The 12690-nt window shown below is 38.5% G+C and overlaps 1 protein-coding gene across 1 annotated transcript in view; it reads left to right on the top strand.

Annotated features, from left to right (window-relative positions):
- LOC143633302 (glutamate dehydrogenase 2-like) overlaps positions 1 to 12690 on the top strand; it is a 168375-nt gene that overhangs the window by 95536 nt on the left and 60149 nt on the right. The window lies entirely within an intron of this gene.

Genomic DNA, 12690 nt, shown 5'->3' on the forward strand with positions numbered 1-12690 from the left:
TTTCATTTTCTTTTTCTATTTTTCATTTTAGAAGTATATTATTACATTATTATTTTAGATTTCGTTATATTATGTTAAAATTTAAAATCCGTGTTATTGGATTACATTATGCTTTTAAAGATTGCGCAGTTAAATACCTAACGGATACTTTTTAAAATTTTTTAAATGTATGGTTAACGGCTACATGTAATTAATATTTAGATTTCATAAGATGTGAATTTTAGAGTTTTACTCAACAATAATAAATGCATGTCCTTTTTTGTGATTTTTATGTATTTCTTTTTGTCTCTATTGAAATCACTAAAAATCATGTGCTTTCTCATAACGACATTAATAAGTATCAGCGACGCCTAAAACTGCCTCTCGAGCATGTCTGCCTGCGGATTTTGTGAGTTTTTGATATGTGTTGGCCCTCCAAAATTTAATTGAATTTTAAGTACTTTTTTTATTTTTTAAAGTGTGTTCTTTTAATATAAGAAAATAAAAATTTATAAGCTTGTTACAAACTTGTAAACTTTTATAGACTTTCAAAATTAAGATTTTTTAAGACTTAGAATAAATTTGTAAACTTTAAGAATTTTAATAAATATTAAGAATTCATAAAATTTAAGAATTTGTATCAAGAACATATTAACTTTTATATAAATTACAAATCTTCAAAGTCTTAAAATCAACTAACTATTTAAAAAATTAAACAAATATACCATCCTTCAAAGATTTGTTTTACTTTAAATATAACTCATTCCTTACATTTTTCTTTACATATATGCAATGATTATAAATATATACATTATATGTAATATGCAACTGTTCCTTTAATAATTTAAATTTTTTTTTAATTATATAAAAATTAAATATACTTAACTTGTTCACTATATAATATTTAGATTGAGTTGTTTGTTTTTATTTATCAGTATAAAAAACTACATAATTTTAATTGTTTTTCTAACTACAAGCAAAAATATAGATTTAGTTAACTGAGAATAAATTTAAATTTTGACATACCCGGTTTCAAAACGATGTATGTCCCAGGTCCCATACTTGTGGATACCCAAATTATTGTCATGTATTAGATGCATCTTATTAGTTTTTTAAAATTACTCGTTGAGATTACCAAATACATGTCTTGTAATTAATTTATTTCATATAACTTTTTTACGTTATGCTATCAATAATTGTGTAATTAAATACCTAATTACACATTTTAAAATATTTGTAAATATATAGTTAACGGCTACATGTAATTAATATTTAGATTTCTTAAGATGTGAAATTTAAAGTTTTACTTGACAATAAATTCATGTCCCTTTTTGTGATTTTTATGTATTTCTTTTTAACTCTATTAAAACATCAAAAATCGCGTGTTTTCTCATAAACAATAAGTATCAAAGACATCTAAAAATGTCTCTTGAGCATGTCCGCATGCAGCTTTTGTTAGTTTTTGATAGGTGCGGCCCCTTCCAAAATTTAATTTGACTTGATTTATCTTCTTTGTTATCAAAATTGAGTTCTTTTTAAATAACAAAAACTTGTAAACTTATTTTAAAATTTATACTTTATATAAACTTGTAAACTTTTATAACTTTCAAAATCAAGATTTTTAAGACTTTGAATCAATTTATAAAATTTAAGAACATTATTAAATATTAAGAATTCATAAAATTTAAGAATTTGTATTAAGAACATGTTAACTTTTATATAAATTTCAAATCTTTTAAGTTTTAAAATCAATTAATTATTTAAAAATTTTAAAAAATATACCTCTCTCAATTTTTTTTAACTTTAAATACAACTCATTTCTTACATTTTTTATACTATGTAATGGTTATAAATTTATAAATTATTCCTAAAATGAAATATTCCTTTAAAGATTAGAATTTTAATTTTGAAAATTTTCTTCAATTTTAGAAGATTTAAATATACTTAAGTTGTTAATAAAATAATATTTATATTGAGTTGTTTATTTTATTATAAACTATATATTAAAGGAAACCTAAGTTTCTATAGGGATTTTGGGGAGGTCCAATCAGTGGTTGCCATGTGGCAGCCACTAAGTTTTTTTTAATATCTTGAAATATGTTTTAGTATTTAGTATTTGAAAGCAACAAAAGTAACAAAAATGGAACTTGTCGTGGTGGTCGTGTAGTATTATAGTGAATAGCAGGTCGCGTTTTCCATCCTCCACACAGCCGGTTTTCTAGTTTTTATTGGTTTACATTTTGTTTTTGTTTTTTTTAAATAGAAATATTTTAAATAAAAATAGTTTTTTGTATTTATAGATTTCTTACTAAATCAAGTAATGGAAAATGAAGGTCGTGTGATAAGCGTTGGTGTTAAACGTACACCAAATTGCCTAGCTAAACGTAGCACCATAAATGGAAGGAACTTTTGTAACAATCAACAAATCGCACCTACTGCCTAAGCTAAATAGAGAAAAAACAACTAAGGTACACTGGGGCAATCACCTAGCTAAACGGAGAAACAACTACAACAAAGGTGTAACACCCCGACCAAAGGCGGATTATACATCGGGGCGCCACATATTGTTTCATTACTCGTGACACTATTGGTGTCAATATTTATTAATACACATTTTATCGCGCACGAGCAGCGGGGAAAATAAAGAACATAAATCAAACATAAATCAATATATTATAAATTATAACATTCAAACAACATTAACTTGTCTTGATACATTTTAATTCTAGGTCCAAAAGTAAAAACGTCCTACGTGTCCACAAGCTCCAAAACAGCTACTGCAAACCTGAACATGTGTTAAAATAAACGTCAAACACTTGCGTGTTGGTGAGAAATCAAGTTTAATACAATACATAGATAACAATAAATCTGCGCGCAACATGTGTATGTCTGGTTTTCAACAAGGGTGTAATCTGATCGGGACCAACTCTAAGAGACAAGACTGCCAGTGCTCACAATTGAGCTCACAAACAAGACTAACTGTGCATGTGTATACAAAAGAGAAAATCATAAACGATAGTTCTCCCGTGTTCATCTAATGGTACCATGAAAACTGCGGAATAGACCGTCAATACGGTTAATGATCCACACATACAAATAAACAGCCAAGTCTACGTCCTCAACACATGGGATACTGCGCGACTAAAGTTCATAAACAGTTTAAGACTCAAGTTTTGTATGAACACATGAACATCCCAAAGCATTTAAAATAAAAAGGGATTAGATACGAGATAACTCACTTGATAAACGATGCGGTGTAAGATAAAGCAAGAACCAACTTTAAACAAGCACAAGTTAACCTATAAATAAGATTGTTGTTTTAATGATCTGTTTTAAGTCTAGATAATAAGTTAGCATAATTAATAAGTAAATTATTATATAATATATATATATTACCGGAAAAGCAGGGAAGAACAGGGAGGAAGACGGAGGCAAGAGAGGAGACAGCAGGAGGACAACGGCAGAGAGCAAAAAGGGAGGAAGAGATAATAAGAGAGATTAAGTGTTTGTGTGTGATGTGTTATGAAAATATTATTATTATTTATAGGAAAACCCTAGGAGACATAAACCCTAGAAAAAGGGGAAAAGATTTCAAAAAGTAAAAGAAAAGATATCAACGGTAAAAAGTTCTGAAAAGTAAAGATATCAAAAGATATGGCAGCTGCAGAGGGCAAGATAAAGCTGACAGCGAACAGTAAAAAGGCATGGGCAGGTCAGATAAAGGTACTGGTCAAGCATGGCAAAAGCAGATCTCAAAAGATAATGTCAGTCACTTTATCTGCCAACCAATGGGGTTGGTGCGCATGCTGCGCCGAAAGTAACTATTCAGACATAAAGCAGATTAGGTCAACAACACAAAAGATAAGACAACACAAAAGCAACGGCTAGATTAAACAGAAGAAAAACTCAAAGGGTTAAGCGCGGGAAGGCTGAGTGCGCGAGCGCGAAGGCTGGCACAACAATCCTTAGCGCACTGCGGGAAGAATCACAAATCCTTCGCGTGCTGCGTGAAGAACAAGAATTCTAAGCGCATCGCGGGAAGAACATACATTCTTAGCGCATTGCGGGAAGAACATGCATTCTTAGCGCGCTGCGAGAAGAGTTCTCTTCACGCATCGCAGGAACAAGATGTCTTCACGCAGGCTTCCTATGTAAGGAGTCTGGCGCGTGGAGCTGCAGACATCCTTAGGCGGGAAGAACCAAAGGACAAGCAAAGAGTTAGAAGAAAAAGAGGAAACAAGGCTTAAGGGCGGGACAGCGACAAGAGGGAACAGAAGGCGGAAAGAGAGAAGAGGGATGGGACGGCGGAAAGAAAGAGAGAGAGAGGCGGGAAGGAAAATATATATATATTATTATTAAAAGTAAAATATAAGTATAAATAAATATTAAATCATAAAAGAAAGAGATCGGATAAGAGAAACGGGTACCTGGGTCGGGTCGGATCAGGGCAGATGTCACAGTCTCCCCTACTTTAAGAAATTTCGTCCCGAAATTTATCTCGAAGTAGGTTGCGCAGAGAACAGGTGCGGGTACTTGATCTTCATTTGATCTTCCCTTTCCCATGTAAACTCGGCTCCGCGCTTGGACTCCCAACGAACTTTCACGATAGGGATACGACTGCGCTTGGTTTGCTTAACCTCGCGATCCATAATCTCAACAGGCTTCTCAACGAAATGCATAGATTCATCAATTTGAACTTCATCAAGTGGAATGTGAAGGTTCTCGTCAGCTAAACACTTCTTGAGATTGGATACATGGAACGTTGGATGCACATTACTGAGCGCGGGCGGCAGGTCAAGTCTGTAGGCAACTTTTCCCACACGCGCGAGAATCTTGAATGGACCAACATAACGAGGAGCAAGCTTACCCTTCTTCCCAAAGCGGACAACACCTTTCCAAGGCGACACCTTGAGGAGAACAAGATCACCAACTTGAAATTCGAGAGGCTTTCGCCTACGATCTGCGTAACTCTTCTGTCGGCTTCGGGCAGTCAGCAGATGATCACGGATCTTGGCGATTTTATCGGTTGTCTCTTGAACAAGTTCGGGTCCTGTGATTTGAGTTTCACCCACTTCGCTCCAACAGATCGGGGAGCGGCACTTACGACCGTAAAGTGCTTCAAATGGGGCCATACCAATACTGGAATGATAGCTGTTATTATAAGAGAACTCGATCAAAGGCAGGTGCGAATCCCAATTACCTCCAAAATCAAGAACACAAGATCGGAGCATATCCTCAAGAGTTTGAATAGTTCGCTCAGACTGACCGTCAGTCTGAGGATGATATGCCGTACTCATGTCCAAGCGAGTTCCTAGCGCAGATTGGAGAGATTTCCAAAAGCGAGATATAAAACGGCCATCGCGATCGGATATGATGCTCAAAGGAGTACCATGGCGGCAGACAATATCCTTGACATAAAGCTGCGCGAGTTGCTCAACACGGTAGTTTTCACGAATGGGCAGGAAGTGAGCAGACTTAGTCAATCGATCCACTATTACCCAAATGCTATCATGTTTGCTTGCTGTCAAAGGTAACTTGGTAATAAAGTCCATCGCTACACATTCCCATTTCCACGTAGGAATTTCTGGTTGTTCGAGCAAACCAGATGGGCGTTGGTGTTCAGCTTTAACTTTAGAACAAGTCAGGCACTTAGCTACGAACACAGCAATATCCTTTTTCATACCGGGCCACCAATAAGTTATGCGCAAATCCTTGTACATCTTATCAGCGCCGGGATGAATAGAATACCGAGATTTGTGCGCTTCACACAGGATATCAGCGCGAAGATTCTCATCAAAGGGAATCCAGATGCGATTAAGATAGCAGAGAATTCCACTCAGATTAGGGACAAAGAGTGCTTCCGCGCCACACGCTAACTCGGCGCGAAGATTACCATTACTGATGGATGCGCGCTGCGCGTCACGAATACGCGATTCAAGGTTGCTTTGAATCGGCGCGAAGTGAAGATGCGTGCGCGGCAAAATACAGTTAAGCTGGCAGGGTTTTCGGCTGAGCGCATCGGCTACCACATTAGCCTTACCAGGATGATACCGGATCTCACAATCGTAATCGCTGATGAGTTCGTTCCATCGGCGTTGTCTCATGTTAAGTTCCTTTTGATCAAAGATATGCTGAAGGCTTTTATGGTCAGTGTAGAGGATACACTTAGTACCATAAAGGTAGTGTCTCCAGATCTTCAAGGCAAAAACAACTGCACCAAGTTCGAGGTCGTGAGTTGTATAATTCTTCTCGTGAACCTTGAGTTGCCTCGATGCGTAAGCGATAACCTTGCCTCGTTGCATAAGAACACAACCGAGACCTTGGTTGGAGGCATCGCAGTACACGACAAAATCATCATTACCCTCAGGTAGTGCAAGAACAGGAGCTTCACACAACAAACGCTTGAGCGTTAGAAAGGCTTCTTCTTGCTTCGAGCCCCAAATATACGGTTTACCTTTGTGCGTCAGAGCTGTTAAAGGCAAAGCGATCTTCGAGAAGTTCGAAATGAAGCGCCGGTAATAACCAGCTAAGCCCAGAAAGGAACGGATCTCAGAAGGAGAGGATGGCGTAATCCAGTTCTTGATTGCTTCAATTTTGGATGGGTCAACATGAATACCCATCTTGTTAACAACATGGCCAAGAAACTGTACTTCATCCGACCAAAATTCACACTTGGAAAGCTTAGCATAGAGCTGCTCGGTTCGGAGCTTTTGCAACACCAACCGAAGATGTTGCTCGTGCTCGGCCTTGGTCTTAGAATACACCAGAACATCATCGATAAACACGATCACGAATTTATCCAAGAAAGGCCTACACACCCGATTCATAAGATCCATGAAAACGGCGGGTGCGTTGGTTAGACCGAAGGACATGACCAAGAATTCAAAATGGCCATAACGAGTTCGAAAAGCAGTTTTCGGAACATCTTCATCGCGGATGCGCAACTGATGATAGCCAGAGCGGAGATCAATCTTCGAGAAACAAGAGGCACCTTGGAGTTGATCAAAGAGGTCGTCAATACGCGGTAAGGGATACCGGTTTTTAATGGTGAGTTTGTTCAACTCGCGGTAATCAATACACATGCGAAACGATCCATCTTTCTTTTTAACGAACAACACCGGAGCACCCCAGGGCGAAGAGCTAGGGCGAATGAATCCTTTAGCAGTCAACTCTTGAAGTTGGCTTGCCAATTCTTGCATCTCAGCGGGTGCAAGACGATAAGGAGATTTAGCCACGGGGGAAGTGCCAGGGACAAGATCAATACGAAACTCGACTTCACGAGCGGGAGGGATACCAGGAAGATCATCAGGAAAAACTTCAGGGAAATCACGCACAACAGGGATATCGCGAAGCTTCCTTTCTTCAGCAGGATTAACCACATGGGCTAGAAATGCAATACACTTCTTCCGCAAGAGTCTTTGGGCTTCGGCGCAAGACATAAGTTTAAGACCACTGGAGGGTTTTTCGCCGTAGATGTGAAGGTCACCATTTTCTCGAGGAATGCGAATCAACTTCTTGGCGCAATTAACTTCGGCGCGATTCTTCGAGAGCCAGTCCATACCAATAATAACATCAAAGCTTCCAAGAGGCATAGGGATGAGGTCGATCAGAAAATCGTTTTCGTTAAGATTAAGCGTACAATCTTTAATCACCGAGTTAATTAAAACAGTTTCACCGTTAGCCAATTCAACTGAAAAATCTTCTTTTAAATCGTTGCGCGGTCGCGCAAGCTTCTGCTCGAAGGCGCGAGAGATAAAGCTTCGATCGGCGCCAGTATCAAAAAGTACAGAAGCATAAAATCCGTTAAGTAAAAATGTACCATTAACTACGTCATTATTCGCTTGCGCTTGGTGCGCGGTTATGTTAAAAGCTCGTCCACGCGTCACTTGGTTCGAAATCTGGTTCACCGGATTCGCTTGTGTGATTTGCACTTGCAGTCTCGGGCACGCGTTCCGGAAATGACTGGGATCACCGCAGTTAAAGCACGATCTGGGTCGTGGGTTTTGGTAGGTTGGTTGTGGGTTCTGCGGGTAGACTGGTGGTGTTGGCGCAATCGGATTGGCGAGAAGGACTCTACAGTTCTCAGCAGTGTGACCAGTACGGCCACATCGGTTACAAAGTCGACACGGGGTTTGGGTTGGGTGGTGAAATCTACAGGTTGGGCAAAAGGGATGGTTTCCTGTGTAAGGTTTCTTAGGAGGCGGGGCAGGGAGTGCTGGATTGGTTAGGGCATAGTTGTGAACTACAGGGGGAGTTGGGTAGGCTGACAGGGGGTTAGGCGCGTAAACTGGGGGTTGGTATGCGGGTTGCTGGACAATGGGCGGGTTGGTAAGCGCATAGGCCTTGCGCCTGCGCTTGAGGTTGTTACGGTTTGAGGGTTCAGGTTTGGTTTCTGCGGGTTCAGGGGCAGTTTTGGTGGGTTTGGTCTTCTCAGATCCCCGCAGGAACAGGGTTCCTGCTCTGACATGGTTGTCGCTGAGCACAGCGGCCAACTCAATGGCGTCAGAGAGGGTAACTGGGTTTCTGGCCCATACAGAATCTTGAATTTCCATGGGGAGACCCCCAAGGAATTTCTCGATTGCTCGGCGTGAAGGGGTAACAAGGTGAGGGACCAGTAAGCTTAGCTCGTGGAAGCGCGTCGCGTACTCGCGCGCTTCACCGCTGTATTGCTTCAAGTTCCAGAATTCTTCCTCCAGGCGCTTAATTTCGTTGGGAGGGCAGAATTCTCGCGTAAGAATTTCCTTGAATTCCTCCCATGTCATGCTAGAAGCAGCTTCTGCGCCACGCGCATGGGCTACTCCATTCCACCATGTAAGCGCTCTGGATTCCAGGACACTGGAAGCATATAGGGTTCGTCTTTCTGAGGGGCATTGGGTGTGAAGGAAAGTGTTTTCTATCTTCTCGAGCCACTGGAGCATCACGGTGGCTCCTTCGAGACCTGTGAACTTTGGAGGGTTACCCGCGTTGAAGGATTTAATGTTATAACTGGAGGTATTGGTATTGTTTTGGCTCAAGGCTTGGGCTATTGCGGCGGCCATTTCCTGGGAACGTTGCTGTCTACGCATGCGCGAGGCTTCTCTTCTCTGAAATCGGCGAGATAGCGGAGGCATTCTATAAAAATTTTAATTTTAGTTAATATCTTAGTTTTAGCACAAAGTTTAACCTCGAAAAGCTTGGTTTCACGGAGTTAGATACTATCAAAAGTTAAAGTAAAATAAATGACCCTAAATGCAGACTTAATAAAGGTAACAAATTCGAATCAGAAATCGACAATTCATGTATCACCATGACTTTCCGAATTCCCAATTTAAAATATACGAGTAAACGAGTATTGGAGATTGACGATTCATGTATCACCATGACTTTCCAATCTTCAATATAAAATATACAAGAAAATGAGTATTGGAGGTTGACAATTCATGTATCACCATGACTTTTCAAGTCTCCAACCTCAGAACATAATCGTAAATGGAAATTGAAAATCAACTATTCATGTATCACCATGACTTTTCGGATTTTCAATCCCAACAAACGAATATGTAAGTAAAATCAATAAAAATCGAAATTCACAAAAATCGAAATATCGCGGAATAAAACATAAAATCATATACTGCGCAAGTGCGAGCATATTCATAAATAACGAGTAATTAACAATAAGCGCTCAAACATGAGATTTCTCTCATGCGCGAGAAGGGACTCTTAGGTATTCTAGGCCGTTACGTCTAACCACCTATCCTAAAGTCAACGAGCTCTGATACCAATCTGTAACACCCCGACCAAAGGCGGATTATACATCGGGGCGCCACATATTGTTTCATTACTCGTGACACTATTGGTGTCAATATTTATTAATACACATTTTATCGCGCACGAGCAGCGGGGAAAATAAAGAACATAAATCAAACATAAATCAATATATTATAAATTATAACATTCAAACAACATTAACTTGTCTTGATACATTTTAATTCTAGGTCCAAAAGTAAAAACGTCCTACGTGTCCACAAGCTCCAAAACAGCTACTGCAAACCTGAACATGTGTTAAAATAAACGTCAAACACTTGCGTGTTGGTGAGAAATCAAGTTTAATACAATACATAGATAACAATAAATCTGCGCGCAACATGTGTATGTCTGGTTTTCAACAAGGGTGTAATCTGATCGGGACCAACTCTAAGAGACAAGACTGCCAGTGCTCACAATTGAGCTCACAAACAAGACTAACTGTGCATGTGTATACAAAAGAGAAAATCATAAACGATAGTTCTCCCGTGTTCATCTAATGGTACCATGAAAACTGCGGAATAGACCGTCAATACGGTTAATGATCCACACATACAAATAAACAGCCAAGTCTACGTCCTCAACACATGGGATACTGCGCGACTAAAGTTCATAAACAGTTTAAGACTCAAGTTTTGTATGAACACATGAACATCCCAAAGCATTTAAAATAAAAAGGGATTAGATACGAGATAACTCACTTGATAAACGATGCGGTGTAAGATAAAGCAAGAACCAACTTTAAACAAGCACAAGTTAACCTATAAATAAGATTGTTGTTTTAATGATCTGTTTTAAGTCTAGATAATAAGTTAGCATAATTAATAAGTAAATTATTATATAATATATATATATTACCGGAAAAGCAGGGAAGAACAGGGAGGAAGACGGAGGCAAGAGAGGAGACGGCAGGAGGACAACGGCAGAGAGCAAAAAGGGAGGAAGAGATAATAAGAGAGATTAAGTGTTTGTGTGTGATGTGTTATGAAAATATTATTATTATTTATAGGAAAACCCTAGGAGACATAAACCCTAGAAAAAGGGGAAAAGATTTCAAAAAGTAAAAGAAAAGATATCAACGGTAAAAAGTTCTGAAAAGTAAAGATATCAAAAGATATGGCAGCTGCAGAGGGCAAGATAAAGCTGACAGCGAACAGTAAAAAGGCATGGGCAGGTCAGATAAAGGTACTGGTCAAGCATGGCAAAAGCAGATCTCAAAAGATAATGTCAGTCACTTTATCTGCCAACCAATGGGGTTGGTGCGCATGCTGCGCCGAAAGTAACTATTCAGACATAAAGCAGATTAGGTCAACAACACAAAAGATAAGACAACACAAAAGCAACGGCTAGATTAAACAGAAGAAAAACTCAAAGGGTTAAGCGCGGGAAGGCTGAGTGCGCGAGCGCGAAGGCTGGCACAACAATCCTTAGCGCACTGCGGGAAGAATCACAAATCCTTCGCGTGCTGCGTGAAGAACAAGAATTCTAAGCGCATCGCGGGAAGAACATACATTCTTAGCGCATTGCGGGAAGAACATGCATTCTTAGCGCGCTGCGAGAAGAGTTCTCTTCACGCATCGCAGGAACAAGATGTCTTCACGCAGGCTTCCTATGTAAGGAGTCTGGCGCGTGGAGCTGCAGACATCCTTAGGCGGGAAGAACCAAAGGACAAGCAAAGAGTTAGAAGAAAAAGAGGAAACAAGGCTTAAGGGCGGGACAGCGACAAGAGGGAACAGAAGGCGGAAAGAGAGAAGAGGGATGGGACGGCGGAAAGAAAGAGAGAGAGAGGCGGGAAGGAAAATATATATATATTATTATTAAAAGTAAAATATAAGTATAAATAAATATTAAATCATAAAAGAAAGAGATCGGATAAGAGAAACGGGTACCTGGGTCGGGTCGGATCAGGGCAGATGTCACAAAAGGTACACCGGCGCAACGTGCCGGCATAACACCTAGTTTAGACAATATGACAAACTACATACTTTAAATTGGTTTACTAATTAACTACAAACAAAATTATAGATTTGTACGCATCCGGTCCCATACTTGCTGATATCAAATTACTAATTATCATCATGTATCAGACACAGCTTATTAGTTTCTTAAAATTACCCGTTGAAATTACCAAATACATGTCTTATCATTAATTTTTTTCCTTATAACTTTATTACCAAAAAAAGATATAGAGAGATTAATAAAACTCAAAATTCAGCGTATTAATCACTCTATATCTAAGAAAAAATAACAATAAACATAAATATATACGGTTATGGTTATGGAAAAAATGGTATATGTCTCGAGTAAACAAGTATATTATGTTACATTCTAATTTTAGATTTCGTTATTAAATTACTCCATATTTTCTATTTAAAATTTTAATAAAAAATGTACATATAGCAATTCCAACTGAAATACTATGTTCATCTACAACATCTTATAGTGCCCACGTGCGCACGCTCCTCTCTAGGTGGGTGGGCCTGGTCTAATCGAAGTCATTTGTTTCTTTGCTGCCTTGCCTAATTCTTTCTCTATCTTTATTAGCATGAAAATGAATGACTATAACGAGTGAATGAGAATGGCTTTGCTTATGCTATCTTGTCGGCGAAGCGCCACTAATCCAAAGGCCAAAGATTTACGCTACTACGCATTACTCATGGTACAGTGCAAGTTAGGCTTGGGTATAGGAGGACTTGAACATTTCAGGAGTATATTATTATATTCTAATTTTAGAATTTGTTATATTATGTTAAAATCAGTGTTATTAGATTATCTCATGTTTTCAAAAAATATATAATTAAATGACTAGCGGATACATTTTAAAATTTGTATAGATATCTAACGGATATATTTAATTAATATTCTGATTTCTTAAAATATGAAATTCAAAGTTTTACCCAACATCAAATTCATGTTTTTTTAAAGATA

This window comes from Bidens hawaiensis, unplaced genomic scaffold (genome assembly GCF_021521415.1).
Source record: "Bidens hawaiensis isolate Kalapana, Puna unplaced genomic scaffold, B.hawaiensis_p1.1 tig00000512_1, whole genome shotgun sequence".
NCBI lineage: Eukaryota > Viridiplantae > Streptophyta > Magnoliopsida > Asterales > Asteraceae > Bidens > Bidens hawaiensis.